Raw genomic sequence first — 22,839 nt, 5'->3', positions numbered from 1 at the left:
TGCATCATAAAATATGGATGTTGACAGTCCTGGGTGCAGTGCTCCCCCGATAAATGCTAGGCTCTTGTTCCCACCACAACAATGCTGGGTTATTGATATATTTTTCTGGGATGATGATGAGCAGAATCTACAGGCAATTACATTTTCATGGATTATGGTAAGTAAAAGAATGAAACGGAGAGTCAAAGGCAGTTGAAATGCAACCATCTAAAATAAAATGAACTAGGCTGATTGTAATTTATCCTGATAATTGCATCCTTTCCAAAATACTTGATGTTTCTTGACCTTTTCTGAAAAACAAAAAGTATATTACCCTGAAAAATGGGGCAGCAGAGCCTTGAATATGCTTTTACAAAATATGTGAAGGCATGAACTTAAATTGTAAAGGATGAGACGAGTGTATCAAATTATATTAAAAAGCTGGACTTTTTTTAAAATGAGAAAAATAAGCTGCCTAGGGAACAATCGAAAGAATAGTGGTCCTATTTTCTGTAGTACACCAGCAGCCTTGATGTATGGAGAGCACCATTAAGTTTTTCTACATCAGTTCTTGTGTGCCCTATCACCATAGTATCTGAGACTCTCAAACAGAAGTTTATTTATCCTCAGAAATGTCCCATGAAGCAAACGAGTAGTGTTATCCACATTTCTTATAGATGGGGAACCAAGGTAGAGAAAAATTAAGTGACTTGCTAAAAATCATACGTGGTCTGAGACAGACCCAGATCTCTAGAGCCTCAGTTCAGTGCCTGGACCATAAGCACTGCCCTTTCCTCCACACTGACGTATTTTAGAAAATAACTCTGTTCTCTTATAGCTGTTGATAATTGCTGATGGTTTTTAATGGCAAGCACCACACAGTATATACAGTATAATGCACCAATACAGCCAAGTATGTGATTTACTATTGACTGAGACATTTTACAAGCTGCATATGTGTGGTGACCTTGACAATGTGTTTGATTCAATGAGAGATTATCAGATTTGATAGGCCTTGTATTTAATTCAGTGCCTTGTTTGAAAGCTACAATGCTCTGCATTGATTTCCATGTGCAATTAATACTTCTTGTCAGTAACAAATGCTTCCAGAGATAATATACTCTATCCATTTCAATCTCTCATGTATGCATTTCAAATCAAATAGCAGCTGGTAGACAGAATCTCCTCAGAAGTGACAGATTTAAGGTGGGAAGATAGTATTAAGAATTGCTTGTATAATATCTTTAACTTTTAAAAGAGAGAAACCAAATAGGTTGAGATGAATCTATGTAATGCCAAAACTAAGGGTACTCAGAAGTCCTCAGATTATTATCATCCAGTGCCTTTCTGTATGCCATTCATTGCTCATGCTTACAGTTGCAGCTGAATATTTAGTCAGGGTTCAGGGCTAATCCTGAGTGAATGAGAAGTTTAACCTCTAAGGTGCACAGTGGAGCTCCTTGATTGGAACCTCTAGGCACTACCACAATACAAATAATGAATAATATTAGCACTGTGTATGATTTGCTTCAGATCTCTATAGTAGAGCTAGCCGAAAAGTTAATGATTTTCCATTCTGAAGGAAATGGAAATATTGAAATTAAATATTCCAAAATATTTTCTTTTGACCTTACAGAAAGATTGCATTTTGATTTTATCCTTTTGATGTATATTGTCATATTTTAAAATTGAATGTAGAGTATAAAAGTTGAAATGTTTCAACTTTAGATAGAACACAAATGTTGAAATGATAAAGTCAAAATGAAACGTTTTGATGTTATGAAAACAATACCTTTCCCAGAGAAAACTTTCAAGTGATGGATACATTCCTGTGAAATGTTTAGGTTTTGTCAAATCAGCATTTTCTGGCGCAAAACTGTCCAACTGGAAAAGTTTCCAATCAGCTCTAATCTGTGATTGTGAATTCAGATTTTTTTAAATAGCCCATTTTAGAAATGGGCCCTAACTGACATCACTTTTCCAACCCTCCCCCTATCAAATTCTGCAGCGTTTAATAGAACCTATGTCCAAACCATTTTTGGCTTTGGTTTTTCAAAATCGCTATAATATCTGCATCCAAACAATATGCTGCTTTGTAGAGTTGTCTTTGGTATTATATATAATGGTCTTTGAAGCTTCAGTTTATTTTGTCTCTTTGATGCATGTTAGAAATAAATGATAAAGTGAGCGGTGTGGCTTAGACCATGAATCCTACCTTATAAAATATCTGTAAGGGCTAGGCTTTTATCTGGGTAGGTACTTAAGGAGCCTCATCACTATAGTATCTAACTGCCTCACCAGTGTTAATGGATTTCATTCTCTCACTGCCCCCAGTGTGGTTGGGAAGTATTATCATCATTTTATGGCTGGACTATTGAGGCACAATCTAGATTAAATGACTTGCACAAGGTCATGGGAATGGAGTACGGGTCTCCTAAATCCCAGTCTCGAGACTAACCCATTCTGCCATCCTTTCATTCCAGTCTTATTCCTTACGTTCCCACATACACTGTGCACCGAGTGATGCTTCTCAGCATTGCTTGGAGAGTTTTGTATTCTGTAGCTCTGGGGTTCTTGATGAAGAAGCTAGATTATTAGAGATCTGTGCCAATCTGGGGACAGCATATTCTATTCGCTCTTGCAAACCTTAAAGTTCCACAGTAAAACAAGAGCTACGCACCTCTGCCAAGCCTCCTCATCTATTTTGCATTTAGCGTGCAGATGCTGGGATGTTTTATAGGCTGCATTTTCCTATGCTTTTTTAATCTTTCTTCATTAAGGGCCTCTGGCATGTGACAGGTAATTTGCCTGCTAACAGCTTCTTCCATTAACACTACCCTTAGATTGAATGTGTATGAGGAAATGGATAACGGATGTTGTGCCATTTAATGGAATACCTGTCCCTCATCTACTCTGAGCCCATCGTGTGTGTCTTCTCCCCTCCCACATTTCTGCTACTGCGTGACTGGTGGGACGGCTGTGTGTGTGTGTATTGCATATACCCCAGACGTTTATCCCAAGCCACTGTATGCTATTTATTATTCAAAGGGGTTGCTTGTGCAGATGTTCACATCCTTGTACCCTCTTGCCTCCCACTGTTCCTTTTTAATACACAAACGGATTGCACTGTTGTCATCTTTTGCTTCAAGAGAAATAAATCCCAAGCCAGTCCTGTTTTCTTTCCTTATTCCTCGGAAATAGTTAATTCATACATGGAGCCTTCTCTTCCTCTTCACCACCTTATGGGCATGTTTTTTCCTGAATTAGGTTCAGTCCAAATCCATGGAAGAAATAGGAAAATCTATATAGATATCTCCCTGGTTATTTATTTTTTTTTAAAGCCACCTTGTTAATATGATGCTGTCTGGTTAAATGGCATGCTACTTCACAGGATATACCAATGACACACACATTTCAGAGGTTTAATATTTTATCTGTATACATCTGAGTCCCATTGTGCTAGATGTTGTACAATCCTATAACTAACAAGACATTCCCTGCCCCAAAGAGCTTATGGTCTAAGTTTAAGGTGAGAGACAACAGGTGCGTGCACCAACCAGATGGGGGAATACAAGGAAGAGTGAGACCGTTGTAATCAACATAAGCACTGGTCACAGCCCACTCGCTGCCTATATTGTCTAATTATAATACTAGACCTACAGAGAGAGAGAGAGAGAGAGGGCTGGATAGAGAAGTATAATTAATGGTATGTAAAATGCTGAAAATATCACAGCACATCACATTAAAATGTTCACGATTTCCTTCTGGGCCACATCAGGGTACAGAAATTTGACTTTTTGCCAAAGTTTGTAGAAAGTAGAATCTCAGTACACCTCTACCCCGATATAACTGTCCTCAGGAGCTAAAAAATCTTACCGCATTATAAGTGAAACCGTATTATATCAAACTTGCTTTGATCCGCCGGAATGCATAGCCCTGTCTCTGTTCCCCTCCCCGCCCCCAAGATTCAAGATTTAGTTCTGTTTATAGATCTTTTTTGGCTTGTAAAGTGTCTCGTTGGATATTCAGAACTACTGACAGAGTAAAGGACAGCGCTTTCCTGTTTGGTTGGCGGGGGGTGGTTTTGGTTGAAAAATGACTGATTGTTTTTGTCAAAACTGATCCTTTTTCTGTGTAAGGTACAGTTCTGACAAAACTTTTGTTGGAATGGAATTTCTGGTCAAAACCTGAGACAGACATTTCTTCCCTTAACCCTCCCCCCCCCCCCACACACACACACCAGTCTAGACAGGTAGGCTAGTGGTTAGGGCCTGGGATATGGAAGACCCACGTTCAAGCCCTGCTGCAAATTGGGATATCATATTTTCTAGATGAGTATCCTAGTCACCAGACTAGTAACTATCATGAGGTGGGCTCTCCCTATCTGTTTTTTGTTTTTGTTTGTTTAAAGATGTTTCATCTGTATGTAGAACAGGAAAAATGTTTGAAACCTCAAAAACCAGAAAACTCTTTCTCACTCAGCTCTAGTGAAACACAGCCTCCAGGGAAGTTTGCCCATGAGATACAAAACCCGATGCACTAGCCCCTGAAATCTTGTGAACTCTAACATGCTAATAGGGTTATTTTTCAGCACAACCTTAAAGGAGTCCAAAAGGCTATTGATGAAGAGTGTCTCACCCTTACCTCCTTTAACCCTCCTCCCTGTGGAAATTCATTGTGATGTAGTTAAAACTGTTTAAAATTCTACGCTGTCACTTTAAATTTCAGATTTTTTCCTGGTCCTCTGTAGGGAAGGTGCAATCTGGGCCTAGCAGCAGTCAGTTTGCAGTCAGGAAGCTTAGAGTAAAGTGGGGTGATTGTGCTTCTCTGCCTTGGGGAGCAGCCTGCTTTGTCCCTTTCTATTTTAGCATTCTGGTGTGTCATCATTTGGGATTCCAAGATTTAAAATAACATCATGTTGCAACCTTCCAGTAAGAGTGCCACCTGTTTTTTTTATCTAACCTCTCTCTCTCTATGACTTGAACATAACATTCATGGCACCAAAGACAGGTGCAGAATTAAACTTTTTACAAGGGCTGGAATCATAGGGACTGCTACTGGAACCTTCAGATATGGTGAAGAACAAGGCCATGATTCCGTGATGAGACCACGGGTTAGGGCTGGGAAGGACTCAGGCTGAGAGAAGTAGAAACCTCAGAGGCTATAAACGCTTTCTTTGCTTCCAATATAACATGTGCAATAAAAAAGGGGACTGTGCTTTCATCTGCTTTCTCCCTTTGAAAAGCACTTGAAAGATGGAGGGAGCAGTGAGTGAAGAGCGCAATGTTGGTCAAAGCCCTAACATGCCAAATTTCCCCCATCCCCTACTGAGCAGCTGAGGCAGTGGATCAGGAGGGAATGGGAGCTCAAACCAATGCCTCAGATTGTTTAAAGGAGGTTTCTTTTCACAAATCATCTGAGTAGAAGCCCATGTATGTAGCCTCCATGAGGAGAAGGGAGGTATGTGCCTGCCGATTCAAGAGAGGGAGAGAACATGTTGTCTGCTGGCTCAGGGTGTGTGTATGTGTTGCTGTACAAAACAAACCCCATGGCTGGAAAAAATTGAATATCAGGTGTGTTTACTACTGACATTCTGGAACATCCACACTGTGTTTTGGGGTGAGACCTGTGAGGTCTTTTTCTCACAGTCCCAATATCATTTCCCCCTGTAGAGTAGCAGTACATCTCTCCATCACCCTTTCAGAGCCCACTAGTAAAGGTATTTGGTACTTCCTCTAGAATCAGTCACTTATGGAGTCAGCTGTCACAGCTCTGACTATTAGCTGTAGGAAGTTGTGGCCTTGAACGCTTGTGGTTTCCTCTCCCACAGGCCATGGTCATCCACCTTGCATCATTCGCAGACCCTCTTGCCCTCAATGTTCAGGACGGAGCCTGAGATCTGAGGAGATCCCTAGAGAGGCAGCATTATGCTGCTGCTATTGATCACAAGACAAGGCCAGAATAGCTTTTATATGTGCTTCATTTCCCCACTCACTGCCTTTCGTTAGGTTTGTGAACCTAGCAAACTTAGAACACATGTTCATGTCCCCTGAAAGCCTTGCATGGGCTTTCCCATGCTTGTCCAGAGGTGCACTGCTAAGGAAGAAGAAATCTCCCAGGATGCAGTTCACTTGTTACCCTAAAACTTTGATTTTACCCAGAGAACACTTAGCTCACTGCTGCTTTCCAACCATATTCCTTTTTATCCCAGCTGCATTAATGATATGATGACTCTGGAATGCTCATACCTGAGTTCCACAAGAGAATATGCCTCTCGTGAAATCAGAATGCTTACTCAGCCACGTTTTTATTCATGCCTCTGGCTTGCAGCCTGTATTGAAATGAAAATTCTGCAGGCCTGTCACCAGCCTTCATTTTGGATGTTTGTCATGTGCTGGGTCTATGTGATTGAGATCTCCAGAGCTCAGCTCCATTTTCACCACCTTTGGCTTGTACAGAAATCAGCAAGAAGTGCAAATATTAATAATATAGACTCCGGACCAGATCCCTCTCTGGTGTAAATTGCTCTAGCTCCATTTAAGTCAATGGAGCTGTGCTGATTTGCACCAGCTGATTCCTAGATCTCCAGCTGGCGTAAACTGGTGTCACTCTACTGATTTGATTCCCTAGGTGAGGATCTGGCCAAGACTGTCATGGAGCTAATGCATAGCCTGTCGATTACCACCTGTTTTTAGGTAATAAAATTCTGACTTCCGCAGTAAATTTCACTCCTGAGGGAATGGATGACTCAGGGAGAGTAGCAATTGGATACAGAGCCTTTGACCTTTTGGTCCCTAGTTCCTAACCATCCCAGGACGTAGTGACCAAAAGTTATCATATGACAGGCACATGTTAAATTACAAGTATCTCTGCTACAAGGCCACCTCCACTTTTGACATTAATAGTCAAAGCCGCAAAGCCAGTGACTGAATGGATATGGAACCAAAATTACCCTTTATCTTCAGGTGTGGTTCCATCAGAACAGGATTGCTATATGTCGGCAAGACAGCATGAAAGATATTACATTACTGTTGAACACGTTATACTTGTTCAGTGGGTAAATGGAGGACTTCAGTCTAGTACCCTTCATGAGCACTGAAGTACTCCCAAATATACGATTATTGAAGTGAACCCAAAGATTATTTATTTGGGTAGAAAGCATCTTTTTAGCAAATTTGATACTCTCGAAAGCCATGCATTATAACTCAGTATTGCCATTTTGTTAAGCCTTAATAGTGATCGATTGTTTTACGCCTATGCTGTGAATCTTTTGCAGATAAAATATTTCAGTTGCAAACTTTCATCACCAAGAAGTTTTTTGAGTTGGGGTTTATTTTGCTCTATTTTATCATTCAAATGGTCTAGAGGACCTCAATGACTGAAAACCAGCAAGTAAATAAAGTCCTATCCATTATATATCCTAACAGCAGGCCTAGGGACTGAAGGATGAGGAGGAATATTTAAATCATCAGGTGAAGCTAAACTGTGCTGTGTGGAATGAGTGAGTGAAGTGACATTCTAATCAAATCTGACAGCACTATTGCATTGTAATTATAGACTGCCAGAGGCACTTTTTAGACTATCTGTACTTTTGGGGTAGTTTGCATCTAAATTAAAATTGAACTTCAAAGCAGTTAACTGGGGATGCATTTCCAAGGAGTTTAAAAAAAAATGAAAGAAACTAACTGATTAGCGTTATGTTTTGTACCAGCTGCTTGCTACTGTAAAAAAAAACACAAAACAAAACAAAAAAAACCAGGCAGCCATGTTGATAATCAGAAACGAGTATCTTGAATGCCATTAATTTTCTTCTGAATTATTTATGGGTTTTTTTGTTCCATTTGTGCAGTTCATTTTAAATGTTGATTTAGCGTCCCCAAAAAGACTAAAAAGAGATCTGGAAAAGCTCCAAAGAGCCAGCTAGTAGCAATGTGAATTTGTTTAAATGTCCTCCTCTCAACAGAACCCTGATCTACTTAATATTTATGGAAATGATGATTAAATAAATCTTTCCTCCCCGTTTACAGTGAAACAATGGAGTAAACTGCTTTAAAAGAGAATTAGCTGGTTTGGGGATGAAATGCCATGCAAATATGAGGGTTTCTGAAAAAGGTAAAGCACATGATTGTATACTGCAAACATCTGTCTGTCTGCTTTACAGATGTTCTGCTTGCAAATCCTTTTCTGATTAAATATCTAGACAACCACAAAAAGGAGTTTGTGTCTCCAAGATGTTTTCTCTTTGTTGTTATACTGTGGATCCACTTATTGGAAGCAACAGCCTAATTCTTGTGACTCAAGCCTTCTATCAGATACAGGCGTGCATCACTTGGCATATTGTAATATCAGCCAGTGTTCTTGGACGGGCATGTGCTGTATCAAGATACATGGCAAGCAGGTTGTGTGTTGGAAGGAAGGGCTAGGTCATTAATCAAGACCTGTGTACAAACATGGGACAGTCTAATACAAAGGTAGTATCTTTTGGATTCATTATTTCTTCTCCTTTTCTCTTTCTTTTATCTCCTCTCCCTACATCTGTAAGTAATCTTTCTTTTGGTTTACAAGACTTGAGAAATTGCCATACTGAAATAGAGAAATAGCAAGTCTAATACAGTGTCCTACTTTCAGCAATGGTTAAAGTTGGATGCTTCAGAAGAATGGAGTAAACCCCCATAATGTATCTAACTTGGCTACACTATACCATAGGGCACTGCTTCTCAACCCATGGCCTATGGGCCACTTCTGGCCCAACTGGCACATAGCTGCAGCCCATGTGACACCCTCAAGGCCATACAGGTAGTATATGTATTGTGAGTATGCAACCCACATAACACAGAGAGAGTTGCATATGTGGCCCACAATGATAAATAATTTTGAGAACCACTGCCATAGGAGGGCATTTCTTCCTGCCCACAAATGGTGACTAGCTTCTGCCTTGAAGCATGATAATTCTTTGAATATCATCATAATGAGTGTACAGTAATTGTAAGTGATAAAAGACACCGCTCATATATAATCCAGGAATTTATCAACTCTAATGTCTACATTTCCAATACTCTTGCCTAGTATACTTGAACTCTCCCAAAGTTTAATCTCAGAAGACTTTATCTAATTGGATAGATGCACAATTGCCCTATACAACAAATACCTATTCATGCAGACTGGTGTCCATGCAAAATTTGCACAAGCAAGTTCAGGAGCTGGGCTTGAAAATTTGGGGTTGAGTTATTTTTTTGACCATCCGCTACCGCATTCCTAACCTGAAAGTCTCACTTCTGTGCTGATACATTGTTTTCCACCCCACAAAGTGGTGTATTTATAATCTCTTAGGAAATGCAATTTTATCATAATTTCATTATTGTTTTATTACAGAGATCTCACTTTGGATGTGTATTTGTGATTATTTAGTCGTGGTTTTTTTTACAGACTATGTGTGTAACTAATAGCACTTGGGAGCTTTTTACATAGATACAAGCCCGCTAGATCAAACTCACTCCCAGTCTGTAGCTTTCCATTTGTTAAGGCAGGACATTCATTCTCACAGAATTAGTCGTGTTCAGAGTAGAGCTGGTCAGCAGCATTTTTCATTAAACATTTTGTGAAAAATACTTAATGTTTCTCATCAAAACTTTGAAATTTTCAAAACTATGCATGCCATGTTTACCTAACTTACATGTCCAGATCAGGTGTTTGCATTTTGCACATTTGTCCAGTTTTTGCACCTGAGTTCACTGGTGTAAGTGAGACAGAATTTGGCTCATAGGTTTTCAAATCAAATTAGAAATGATTGCCCTTAAAAAGGCTGGGTACTGTAAAGCTGACAAAGACAAAACTCATACACTTCAGTGGCAGCTTTGGCTGCACCAGGACTGCAGGCTTGAGCGTTAAGCTTCTGATGCTGCAAGGACTTTCATGCATGCTTTACCCGAATTCAATGACACTAGTCATAGTGTGTAAGTCTTTGCAGGAGCCTAAAAGTGCATCTGGATAGTTTTCTAGAGAGAAATGAATAAAACCAACCTTTTTGTGTGTTTGGAGCAGCCATCGCTCATTAGATCTAGGTTCAGAGTCCAGTTATTAGTTAATGAACACAGCTTCAAATATATATTTGTAAACTGCTGTCTCACTTGGTTCCTTTTGTTTTTCCTGTCAACTGCTATGGTTACATGGCTGGGTTTTATTTTTCATAATTCTAACACCGTGTTTTTCACAGTTTCGCTACAAATTATTGCTGCGGGACTTCTTCTCACCCAGCGATGACAAGTTATTAAAGAAAAAGGCTTGAAGACATTTTGACTGAAAGCAGTTTTTCCCATTTACGTCTTGACAACGTATCAGCCATTCTCAGAAACGGGGAGGCAATTTTACAAAACCACTCTGCTCCCTTCTGTGTCTCACAGCACATGGAAAGTCTGAGAGTTCCACAGGAAATATAGCTCAGAGCTGATGCCTAGACATGTGTGCTAGCAGCTTGTAAATCTTAACAGACTCTGGGTGGTTTAGAAGGTTTGCCAGCTGTAGGCCAGGATACTGATAGGATGGCTGCCTAACTGCAGGAACTGAACAGCCACTGTCAGATGTCTCCAGCCTAGTCATAGGAACTATATTACAGGTATGCTGGAGCACTTGGATGAGAAGCCATGTTCTGGCTAGAGCCTGACCCTGACCCCCAATTTCCCTGGCTTTATACCAAGTCAGCAGCACCCCTCCCCGGCAAGCACAGCTCATTTTTGAGACAGTGCTGACTATCTGAAGGTCAATGGGGAGGTTGCATGTGAACTTTTAGCTAGTGGGGGCTTCCCTCTGGGCTACAGAGGCAGAATGAGGCTAGTCCCTCTGAGAGGTCGTCTCCTTTTCTCACAACTCTTTCCTTACTCCTTAAACCATTCAAGCACTTGAGCTTCCAGCAGATTGGGTCCAGGGTGGATAGTAGGGCATTCTCTGTAACACATTTCCTCATCTTTTTTCTTTTCTGAGACAATCACTGGATGGATAATGGGTGGATCCTTTCTAGTTTATCATAGTCCACTTCACTGGGTACAAAGTAGCCTGGGTAAATGTTGTATGTAGTGGCAGCTTTTAGCAGGAAGTGCAATTGAATGCATTCTGCAGCTTCACGTCATCACTTTCTGCCCTTATATGTTGGAGTCTCAAACAGTGTTTCCTGGGACTACCACATTTTAGAGGATGTACTTCTTAGAGTGAAGGTAGAGGATGGGAGGGGCATGGGAGTTCAGAGTGCCAAGTGCATAGTAGGTAGGAAAATTGGTGGGTGCCTACAGAATCATCAGCCATTGTAAGTTCAGCCCATCTCTTAATTCGTCATTAGACATTTTCTCCATTGAACATATGTCGGGCCTGAAATGCAGAAGAAAGACACACAATCGGAAGAGGGAGCAGAGCCTTTCTTTTAAGTATGGAAATTATTCTTCAAATGTCTTTGTTGACAGCTGGTGTGGCACAAAATAAACATAGGTCTATTTGCAAGTAAGCAAGAATTAGCATAAACAGCAGCTGCTGCATTACCAAAAAACATGTAACAATAAAGAATTTTTTCTGCCTTCAGAAACAAAGGTAGGTAAAGAGCCTGCATGAAATAATGAGTTAGTTAACCACCTGTTAAAGTTCTGAGCACCAGCAAAATGAAAGAGCCATTTGCTGATGGCATAAGCATTTTTCTGAATCAGTTTTTCTAATTAAAACTGAATCTGTTTTTATGGGGGAAAAATGGCACTGTGGTGTTAAAAATGTTTTCCCCCATAGATAAGTGGCATTTCTTTACTTGGTTTTTAATTTTCTTTTTTCACTTAGTTGTCACTAATTCTTACAGGCACACTTGGATGGGGTTTGTTAATTTTTTCTCCTCTTATGTAGTATATAAAAGCCACATCAGGCCACCAGAACCTTTAATCATGTTTATGGCCAGATCTCATTCAGAAAGATATATTTATGGTCTGTTGTCTCCATTTCTTTCTGTGGTAAGAGCTGGTTAGTAGCCTACTCGACAACATTGTCATGTTTTAATAAAAACTAATGGCCCCAGACAGTGAAATGCAGAAGCAAGAGAGAAGCAGCAAGTTTCAATGCATACCTTTAGACTAATCATGCTTGGGTTTATTGCTTTATCAGTTTTTCCATTGAAGAAGGCTTTCCTATTTAGTTAACTGGATGCATGATCTTTATGGGAAAGTTATCTGGGAAATGCAGTAGATTATTTAGTTGACACAGGTATTTTCTTATTTCACCAATAATTACAAAGGTTGTACTGCTCCACATCAGCTATCAGTTTGTTCTCAATTTGCAGCTATGACTCCATGTTTTTCTGACAATAAAATCTTCTAAAAAAATGGGCACACTCTAAATAATAACACTACTTAGAACTTACATAGGGTTTTACATCTTCAAAGTGCTTTAGCAGCTAAGGCCAGATCCAAAGCACACTGAAGTCAATCGGAGTCTTTCCACTGACATCAGTGGCCTTGGATCAGATTGGCTTAGAGCCGAATTCTGATATCCGTGCTCATCTGAGTAGCACTTTGCTCAAAGAGTTGCTCCATTAAAGTCAATGAGACAATTTGTGGAGTAATACTACTCAGTCTGAATAAGGGCATGAGAGTGTAGCCTTAAATGGTTAATACTCACAACACCCCTCTGAAGTAGTATTACTACCCCAAATTTATAGATGGAGAAATGGTCTAATGACTTATCTTAGAAATGTAGGGCTACAAGGGACCTCAAGATGATCTAGTCCATCCCCCCCCAGACTGAGGCAGGACCAAGTAAACCTAGACCATCCCTAACAGATGTTTGTCTAACCGGTTCTGAAAAACTACAATGATGGGAGTTCTACAATCTTCCCTGGTAATCTACTCCAGTACTTAACTATCCTTATAGTTAGAAACTTTTTCCTCATATCTAACCTAAATGTCCCTTGGTGCAGATTAAGTAGACTATTTCTTGTCCTGCCTTAAGTGGACATGGAAAACAATTGATCACCATCCTCTTTACAACAGCCCTTAACATACTTTAAGACTATTACCAGGTCATGCCTCAGTCTTTTCTCAAGACTAAACATGCCAATTTTTAAATGTTTCCTTGCTTAAAGCATGGAGAAAGTCAATGTCCAAATGTGGCCTAGATCTCAGGAGCTCATGGCTTCCACTTTCCTGTTCAGTCCACTAGACTGCACCTCTTCTCTTGCTATATAAGGTTTTAGAGTTTCCTACAGAGAGAGCCTGGGTTTTTCAAATGGAAGTGTTTGTTTTGTCAACCTGTCAATAGTTTTTCTGGAAAAGGGTTATATGGGATATTTCTCAAAAGGAATATAATTTGTATTCAGTCATAGTCCCTATACTATAGACAGCTGTATTGTAGCCTAAAGGTGGCTGTATTTCACAGGTGTATATTGTGAAGGTGGTGGAAGAAACACATCAGGATTTTTGGAAATAAAAATCACTCAGGCAATTTGGGTCTCATAGATTTCTCACAGTTTTCATTAAGATTTCATCATTTTAGATGTTAAAATGGCTTTTATTTAAAGAGTAAAAAAATTCTCCTTTACTTCATTTTGGATGTGGCACCAACATCAAAAGTGGAGAGACCACTGTCATTTTTTACTGCAGCACCTTTCACAAAATTTTACTTCTCTATTCTTTCTGATATGGTATTTTTGGAAGCTTCTATTTGACTTTCATCTCTGAAAATATTGGTCTTCTATATCAGTCAGTCTTTCTATATATCTGAAGAGGGATATGTGTATGTGAATTTATATAGGTATACAAGTATGGAGAGACCTTGTTTCTGCTGCAGAGTGAAAGCAAATCTGTGAAGTCTTTACACCACAAAGTAGAACTACCAGTGCTAAAAATTTATCAGTTTCACTTTGGATGGGGTTATTTTTTCTGTCTTTATTCACATTCTGAGTACCAGACTGTGATAACTTTAGTTACGTTTAGTAGTATCTTATGTGACAGACCGACAATACCCTGCAATATCCTGTGTGGCAGTCTATATTATTATGGTCACCACTTTTACAATACTATGATAAATTTTGTACAAAGTATGCCTTGTGAGATCATTTGAAATGTCATAATCTGCTGGACATTATTGTCCTGTTGAAATATTTGTATCAACATTATATGCAAAGTTATAAGTTTCTACTGTATAACATTGCTGTAACATGAGTTAGAAAGTCAGGTTCAAACTAGTTTTTCAGATAAAAAGAGCTATCACTGGCTTAAGCAGTCACTCTTCAGCAATGGGAAGGTGTAAACAAGAAATGTATATTTCATTACAGAAATGGTTCAATCCTCATGCCCACAGGAGACGATCTGTTGCCTGCACATCAGTGGGAGTAATCCTCAAAGAGGGATGGGTGATATAAAATGAAAGACAGTTGCCTCCACTTCAGCTTTCCTGCTCCCATCTCTCTGCTCATGATAACAACAACGCTCAAAGAACTAAGGGGGAGTGGTCGCGGGCTGGAAGAAGACCCAGCCTGTGAAATTTACAGCAGCATATGGTGACACAACCTTTGCTTTTATAGACTCATAGACTCTAGGACTGGAAGGGACCTCGAGAGGTCATCGAGTCCAGTCCCCTGCCCTCATGGCAGGACCAAATATTGTCTAGACCATCCCTAATAGATATTTATCTAACCTACTCTTAAATATCTCCAGAGATGGAGATTCCACAACTTCCCTAGGCAATCTATTCCAGTGTTTAACTACCCTGACAGTTAGGAACTTTTTCCTAATGTCCAACCTGAATCTCCCTTGCTGCAGGTTAAGTTCATTGCTTCTTGTTCTATCATTGGAGGCTAAGATGAACAAGTTTTCTCCCTCCTCCTGATGACACCCTTTTAGATACCTGAAAACTGCTATCATGTTCCCTCTTAGTCTTCTCTTTTCCAAACTAAACAAACCCAATTCCTTCAGCCTTTCTTCATAGGTCATGTTCTCAAGACCTTTAATCATTCTTGTTGCTCTTCTCTGGACCCTCTCCAATTTTTCCACATCTTTCTTGAAATGCGGTGCCCAGAACTGGACACAATACTCCAGTTGAGGCCTAACCAGCGCAGAGTAAAGCGGAAGAATGACTTCTCGTGTCTTGTTTACAACACACCTGTTAATGCATCCCAGAATCACGTTTGCTTTTTTTGCAACAGTATCACACTGTTGACTCATATTAAGCTTGTGGTCTACTATGACCCCTAGATCTCTTTCTGCCATACTCCTTCCTAGACAGTCTCTTCCCATTCTGTATGTGTGAAACTGATTGTTCCTTCCTAAGTGGAGCACTTTGCATTTATCTATATTTATTTTTAAGGCCGCTTAATTTGTTAAATTAGGATTAGCTTACATATTACTCTCATTTTCTTTTGTAACCAATTCTGACTTTTATGCACCAATACTTGTAATCACTTAAAATCTATTTGTAGTTAATAAACTTGTTTTTTTATCTTAACCCATATGCTTGGATTAAAGTGTGTGAGGAAACTCCATTTCGGATAGCAGGGCTGGTGCATATATCATTTTCCCTCGATGAAATGACAGACTTTCTGAGAGCTTGCATTGTTCAGTAGTGTGCTGGACAGTACAAGATGCACATTTCTGGGGGAAAGTCTGGGACTAGAGAATTTGCTGGTATTGCTCTGCAGTTTAATTCGTGAGTGGCTAGTAGCACCCAATGCCGGTCAACTAGGAGTGAGTTTACAGGCCAGGAGTGGATGTTTATACAACAAGCAGTGTAAGAGGCACCCAGGTTGGACAACTGAGGGCACACCTGTTCAACAGTCCAGATTGTATCCTGGGGAATGTCACATCCTGGTCAAACCTTATGGAATTAAGAGAAACTTTACGGAAATAAGTTAAACTTTACTGAATTAGGTTCAATACCTTTGGAGTCTAGTGTGTTAAAAATGCAATTGTGTATGTGCTATTGTAGAATTGTTTGAAACTTTTCTATGGGCAGGATTAATGCCATCTCTGGGAAATAAAAAGGAATTTCAAAGAAATTTTTGGGGACAATGCCTGTGAAGTGGAATTTCTAGGAGATGCATGAGGGTGTGGGGAACGCAAATGTCCCACTTCAAATCCATACTTTTGAAGCTATGCCTGGGGTAAAAACAAGTTGTCTGCTAATTACCTGCTCTTTGAAACTCCATCTCAAAGACCCCTGAACATTATAAAAGGTGGACTAAACATGTCATGAGCAGACTCGTTCTGAGCTGAAGCTGTGATGAACTTGAAACCTCTTGGGTGGGGTTTAGAAGGACTGCTCCTGCCACAGCCCATGGGGTGATCTCTGGTTAGCATATTAGCAACTGTATAGGCTCTTATGTTCTTTTTAGTGTGTTTTCTCCGTAGTGCTTTTACTAGAAGGAAAACATAGGCTTGCCTAGGAAGTTCTATGTGGTAACTTATAACTGTTGGAGATTATGCTGTATAATGACTCTGAGGAGAGAGAGCAAGCAGGCCTGTTAAGGCACCCTATCTCTGCTGGGAATAACATAGTGAAAGCCAGGAACTGTTCAGCCTGGAGATACGCCAGTCAGAAGGTAACAAGATGCAGGTGTTGTGCTGATAAAGACATTAATGGTGGTGAGGTGGTCAGATACTACAATGATGGCAGGCCACATAAGTAGACAAATAGACAGTATTGATAATGGGATTCAAAGATTAGGTTGTTCGTTCACACTCAGCCTTTTTCACGTTCATTCACCACTGCTCTTAATATAGTTACTTTGGGTACTACTCTGCTGATGCTCTTTTGGCTACGTCTTCCCGCTCCCTAGTCTGCTGAGCGACATCACACTCAATAACAGTTCTGCTCTTGGATCTGAAACAACCCAGCTTCCCCACCCCCTCCTTCATTCCAGTGTTAAAAAATGAAAATCAAATGTTGGGGTTTTTTTTCAAACCAATTTCTGTGCGAGTGATGCTCCACCGGATTTCAGTTTATGCAAAAAATGTCACAGACTATCGCATGTCTGAGAAATGTCGTCTCTACCTGTCAATTTATTCTCTGTGTTCAGTTAAATTCTAACACCCAGTGCTCCTCCAGGTACAGTATCTGTAGCTGACAATATTACTAGGCTTGTGCATTATGCATTCTCTCTCTCTCCACTTACATATGCATATTTCTGAAGAGAAAATGATAGATGACCAAAACCAGGGTGTTTTCCTACCAATGGAGGAAATGTGTGAGTAGTAGAAGGTGTTTGTGTGCAAATATCTAGAGGTAGATGACAGGCAGTATCACAAAGGAAGACATGTACATAGGGAAGAGCCCTTATTTTCATGACCGTTGCAAGATGGCATGTGATTTTTACATAGCATGTTATGCTGTCCCACAGAGCTGGAAATCATTTCTCCCTGTCTGTTCTCTCCAGGGCTCCCTCGTCACGGTGGATACAAGAAGTTCTGCGGTTTTTCTAACAACAATGTATGCCTCTCCGTTCTCCAAATAGTTGCAGTGGTGGTGATTTGCATCTGACATCTTAGGGGAAAAAGTGGCAGTTGTGAGGGGATATGCTGAATTATTGGAAAGAATGCATCAGGTTATGGTGCATGGAACAGGGGACCTGGCTTCTATTTTTGGTTCTGTTAATGACATGCTATGTAACTATGGACAAATCTCTGAACCACTCAGTGGCTTAGTTTGCCTCTTTGCAAAATGGGTCTGACAAAACATGCTGTTCATTGTCCTTTTTGGACCTTCATCTAGCTGTCTGCAGAACGTGCATATGCAGCTTTTATTACTGGAGTACTGAGCACCTCCCAATCATGGATCTGTTTATCCTCCCACTCCCCCATGAGGCAGGGGAAATCCCATTTTACAGATAGGGAATTGCATCACAGAGAGATTAAAGCCCATTTCTCAAAGGTATTTAGGTGCCTAACTCCCACTGAAATCACGTAACTTAATGTTACACGGTCTGCAGCAGAATTCAGAATTGAACCCCAATTTCTTGACTCTGACCATCCTTCCTCCCGATGCTGCCGTGGGTTTTTTCCCCCACTTTGGACTGAAAGACACTGGACTTCTAAAATCTTTTGATGTCGCCCATTTGAACAAAATCCTCATGCTATGTACTGTCACTTGCTACCATCACTTCACTCTCTTTAGAGACCCAGAAAAGGACTATGAGAAGTAGGGATCTCTCTGAACAGAAGCAACTTACACACGTTGCAGTGAGCGAACGTCCACACTCCTTATGGTGGTAGGTAGAGTACTTACACTGCATGCCCCCCTAGCACGGGTATAAGTATCAATGAAGATGAGTAGGCACTGCTTTGGCAGATAGAGACACGCCTGAATCGTATAGTGTGTCCCCTATACTGCTCTCCTCTCTACATGACCAAGCAGTGTCCTCCCACCTGCACGGCCATTTTTAGCAGTGCAGTGTCCTTTTCTCGCCCCACTTTCCCCACTGCCTCCTCCCTGCCAGAGCCTTTCCCTGGCGTATGTAGCTACGTGCTACAGGGTGGATGCAGCTTGCTTTTCACTGCAGTATGTAGCTCCAGGTACATTACATGGCACCACTAGTGGGGTGCTGTGTAGAAGTTGCCTTAGTTTCCTCACGTTATGGCCTTTAATGCTTTGTGTGCCATCAGCTTTTTGTGCCAGCCATCCACTTATCCTTCTGTCTAGTCTCCGTCCCATCAATAACTGCACTGGATGCTGGTAGCCTAATAGTTCTCTCTGTCGCTCTCCTTTTTTAATTTTTTAATAACAAAAACTAGTCCCCTGGTATCAGACCTCCCTGAGCTGGGAATCCGCGAGCCCCTTATCAATCTGCTTTCTCTACGAAACCCATATTCTACAGGGATTCTAGAATCTATTATTCTCTCTTCTCTGCCTCTGGTGCCACAGCCAGTCTGGAAGAGAGACCACTTGAAAAGAGAGAGCAATGCCAATATGGTTTATGAATTCCTGGCACATTGCTTCACCCTGAAGGATATATTAAGCAGCAAGGATTTTTAAAACAAAGACCTCTACTAACCTCACCACAGGCAGTGAATCTGCTGATATATTATTAATTTTATGCACTAACTTCAAATGATCTGACTAAAACAGCACTTGTCTTCTCCTTGCACTTGCTCATCGTATGACTACTGCCCCATCCAGAAATGTCACTTTCCTTTCCTCCCTTGCTGTTTTAAAATATATAAGCTCCAAGTCTATTTAAACCACAATAACCCAATTATCCTGCACAGAAATAGGGCTAAAGCCAAAAGAAAACTATTATAATCCCTACAATGAAAGTCCACAGCTAACAACTGAGAAAAGAATAAACATTATTAAAATTGTTACATGTTAAGATCTACATCATTTGTAGATAAGAAACTAATTTACATTTTAATGTTAAATATCTGGAAATACTACTTATGTCTTAAACTATCTGCTGAATAGTACGTACCGACATGGCTACAACTGCAGTGCATGCATAGAATAATTCCGTTAGCTAAGAATCTCATTCATATTTATATTGTCCAAAGGGAGAAATGTATTTGGATCATAAGCCAAATATTTACGGTGGGATTTTCCAAAGAGCTTGGCATTGACCAAACTCTCTTTTCGCCAGATAATTTTTGTTCTACCTTTAATAGCTTTGGGGCATTTGTTTCCAGTTTACAACAAGGGCTGGATACTTCTGAAGTCAATGGGGGCAGGATTGGGCTGCAAATTTTATTCCCTAAAGTCTAGTGGGTGGGCGTAGAAACCCGATGCACTTGGAGAGCAGGGAAGAGATTAATTCAGGTCATGAATGAGGTAGGAAGGGGACCAGCGGGGGCCAGTTATACCCCAGTGAGGCTTGGAGTGTGACCAGCCTGTGCTTGCAGTGGGAGGGAAGAAGGAAGTGCCTTTGGAGAAGGCTAGTGAAAGGATTCAAATCTACTGATCCACAGGATCCAGCAAGTGGTAGAGGGAGAAGTAGGATGTGATTACTGGAGTAGTTTTCAGGCAGTTTTTGCTTCTCTGGAGGGAGACTGGCTGGAGCGAGCCATCCTCTTTTATTCTTTTGTTTTGTCTGGTCTGGGGTGCAGAAACTTCTCATTTGTGGAACTCTTTTGAAACCCAGAAGCGAAGGTCTTTTTCTGCTTTGACTTGAGGGACAAGCTACTCTACTTGCTGGAGAGACACTGAGGCAGCAACTGCCCCATTCAGAAAGAGGTAGGGCACTTGCCCATAGGTCTGTTACAACAGTAGTTTAAAACCTTATCTGGTGTGGAATCAAAATGTTTCTCTTTCTCAGCAGACTGGAAAAAACATGGCCTGGAGAGGGTACTAAGATGGAATCAAGTAGGAAAAGGCCCTAAATGTACCTGCTTTTTAAAGGAAAAAAATAGAAAATAAACTCCCAGGTTTATCCTAGGATCTCTGTCATGGGGAGGATGCTAACAATTATTAAAAGTACAACAGAGCAGAAGAAAACATTTCAAATTACAATAACCTTGCAGCTCCAATACCTTGACTATGCCACAAGTTTAAGCAGTTTAAGCAGGGCCGGCTTCAGGCACCAGCCGAGCAAGCTCGTGCTTGGGGCAGCAGATTCTATGGGGGGCATTCTGCCCAATCCTAAGGTGGCATAGCAGAGTGTTTTTTGTTTTTTTTTCTTTGGTTCCCTGATCTGGCCGCCCTGTAGGGGACAGAGGAGGGGAGTGCCCTGCTGGGGCTGGGACTGTGCCTCCGAGGGCTCTAGGGCTGGGGGCCTAGCCTGGGGCAGGGTCCAGCAGCCGCCTTGAGAGGACTCTGGGCTCCGGCAGGGCCTCAGTTGAAGGGGTGAGGCTTCAGGCAGTAGGGGCAGGGCTGGAGGGGCTAGCCTCCCTGAACTGGCGATCCACACACTGCCCATGGGTAGAACAATGTAGGGAGGATTGCAATGCTACTGCCAAGCCTGTTCTGTGGATAAGTGGAGGATCTCTGCTTCCAAGGCTATCAGAGGACACTTTCTACCAGTGCTGAGCCCCACTCCAATTTTTTAAAGAACAAGACTTTGGTCTGATTCAGAGGAACCTACAGTACCTGACACTTACTGGCTCGTCTTTGGTCTAGAAACAAAGTGAAAATTCCACAGGAGCCAGCCTTATCTGTGAGATCACCAGGTCTTCCTGATCTCTGAGTAGACTGGCCCAAAGCCAAAGCTGCAGAAGACAGTATAAACAATTGCCTCTGAGACCTCTGGGGAGTGTACAGCAGCAGGCCCCATTAAAGTTTTAACAGAGTGCAGTGTGCCCATTGGCTGTTGTGGAAGGACCTTCCCAGTCATATTGCTCTTCTGCTGCAAGCTTGAGAGTCCCCTTCTTTCTCACATGTGTCCCTGGTATACAATTGGCCAAGATTAAGACTGCACTCTTATGGTGGGGCAAATCACAAGGGAGGAGGAAGACTTCTTGTGCCATCTCTCATCTTTTTCAGGATTATCAGGGTGAGGTGCAATATTGCCCATTAATTTTTTTTCAAAGCCTAGGGGTTTGGATACCTAACTCCAGCTTCTATTAAATGAGTAATTAGGCATCAGTTGTTTGAGCAACTCTGAAAATCCCAGTCATCATTCTCAGTACAGATGAGCCTTCGCTGCCAAGTTCAGCTCCAGATCTGAACTTCTCTAGAGTTCAGTTGGGCTCCTGGGCTATATAAGTTTTGAGATGTTGCTCTTCATTGCTGTCATTAAACTCCTATCTTTGCCTGTTGAATAGGCTCTTAAGTTGCCCCCTTACAGTATGGTAATTATTCTAATCATATTAAAGTGCAGAAGAAACTTCAGTGAGGAAAATAAAAACAGACTGTACTCATGGTGGCAAACTTTATTTCCTTTAATGTTCTGTTTTTATGTCTTACTGCCTGGACCTATCCCACTAATAAGCTTTTAATGACTGTTCCCACTGATATTATAGTACTTCGTTCTTTGCATGCCGCCTTTATTTTCTGCAAGAAAAATCAATTAAGCACCATGCCTCCCTGACCCCTTCTTATATTAAGGCTTATCCCAACAATTAGGATTGCATTATAGCCTTCCGTCTTTTTTAATTTTTGTTCTACAGACATTCCAGCAAGTCAGGTGTCAGTGCAAAGATTAACTTTACTGCAACACAGCACATATTTTAGCTCATGTTGGTATGAAACCACTTCAGTGGCCTAATTACGCCTACATGATTTTTTTTTCTTTTCAAGACCGATATTTAACAGGGCCGGTGTTACTTTTGCAGTGGTTTCCTTGATAACTTATTTTCAATGTGAATATGGTAGGTTTTGGGGGGAGGGAGGGGTCGGAGAGACTGCAAGATGCATTTTTCTACAATCCAGAGCATTGAAAGATTTCACAGATTTGCCTAGAAGGGGCAGCTCTTGCCACCTGTGCTACACGGGCCTTAGCACTCAGCCAGTGATTCTGGCATCTAGCCCAGCTACTGGTGGTTGAATCAGAGCATGTCTTTTAGAACGGCACTTGGTCTTGATTTTAAATACTCCGAGTGATAATTTACTGCATCTCTTGGTAATCTGTTCCAATGGCTAGTTACTGTTACTGGTAGAAATTTGCATCTTATTTCCATTTAGAACTCTGCCAACTTCCATGGGTAAGCAAAGTTGCTGCACTTCAGAAAATAGACCCAAACTTCAACAATTACCCTTAATTTAATCATTTAATGGAAAGGTACAATTTATAACTATGGCTTCAGCACCACGCATCACTCTGTCCTATCTGTCACTTGGCCCTGAAGCTCATAGTTCGGTTAACTTGATCCTTCCTACCTCCTTCCACCAAGTTTGTATAAAACAAACAAAAACTTCCTGATTATTTCTCCTGGGCTGGATGTCCTAGCACAAAGCAAGCACACTTTGGTTCTCCTGGTG

Source organism: Gopherus evgoodei, chromosome 13, assembly GCF_007399415.2.
Source record: "Gopherus evgoodei ecotype Sinaloan lineage chromosome 13, rGopEvg1_v1.p, whole genome shotgun sequence".
Lineage (NCBI taxonomy): Eukaryota > Metazoa > Chordata > Testudines > Testudinidae > Gopherus > Gopherus evgoodei.
The sequence above is the reverse complement of the archived record's forward strand: the minus strand, read 5'-3'. Positions refer to the sequence as shown.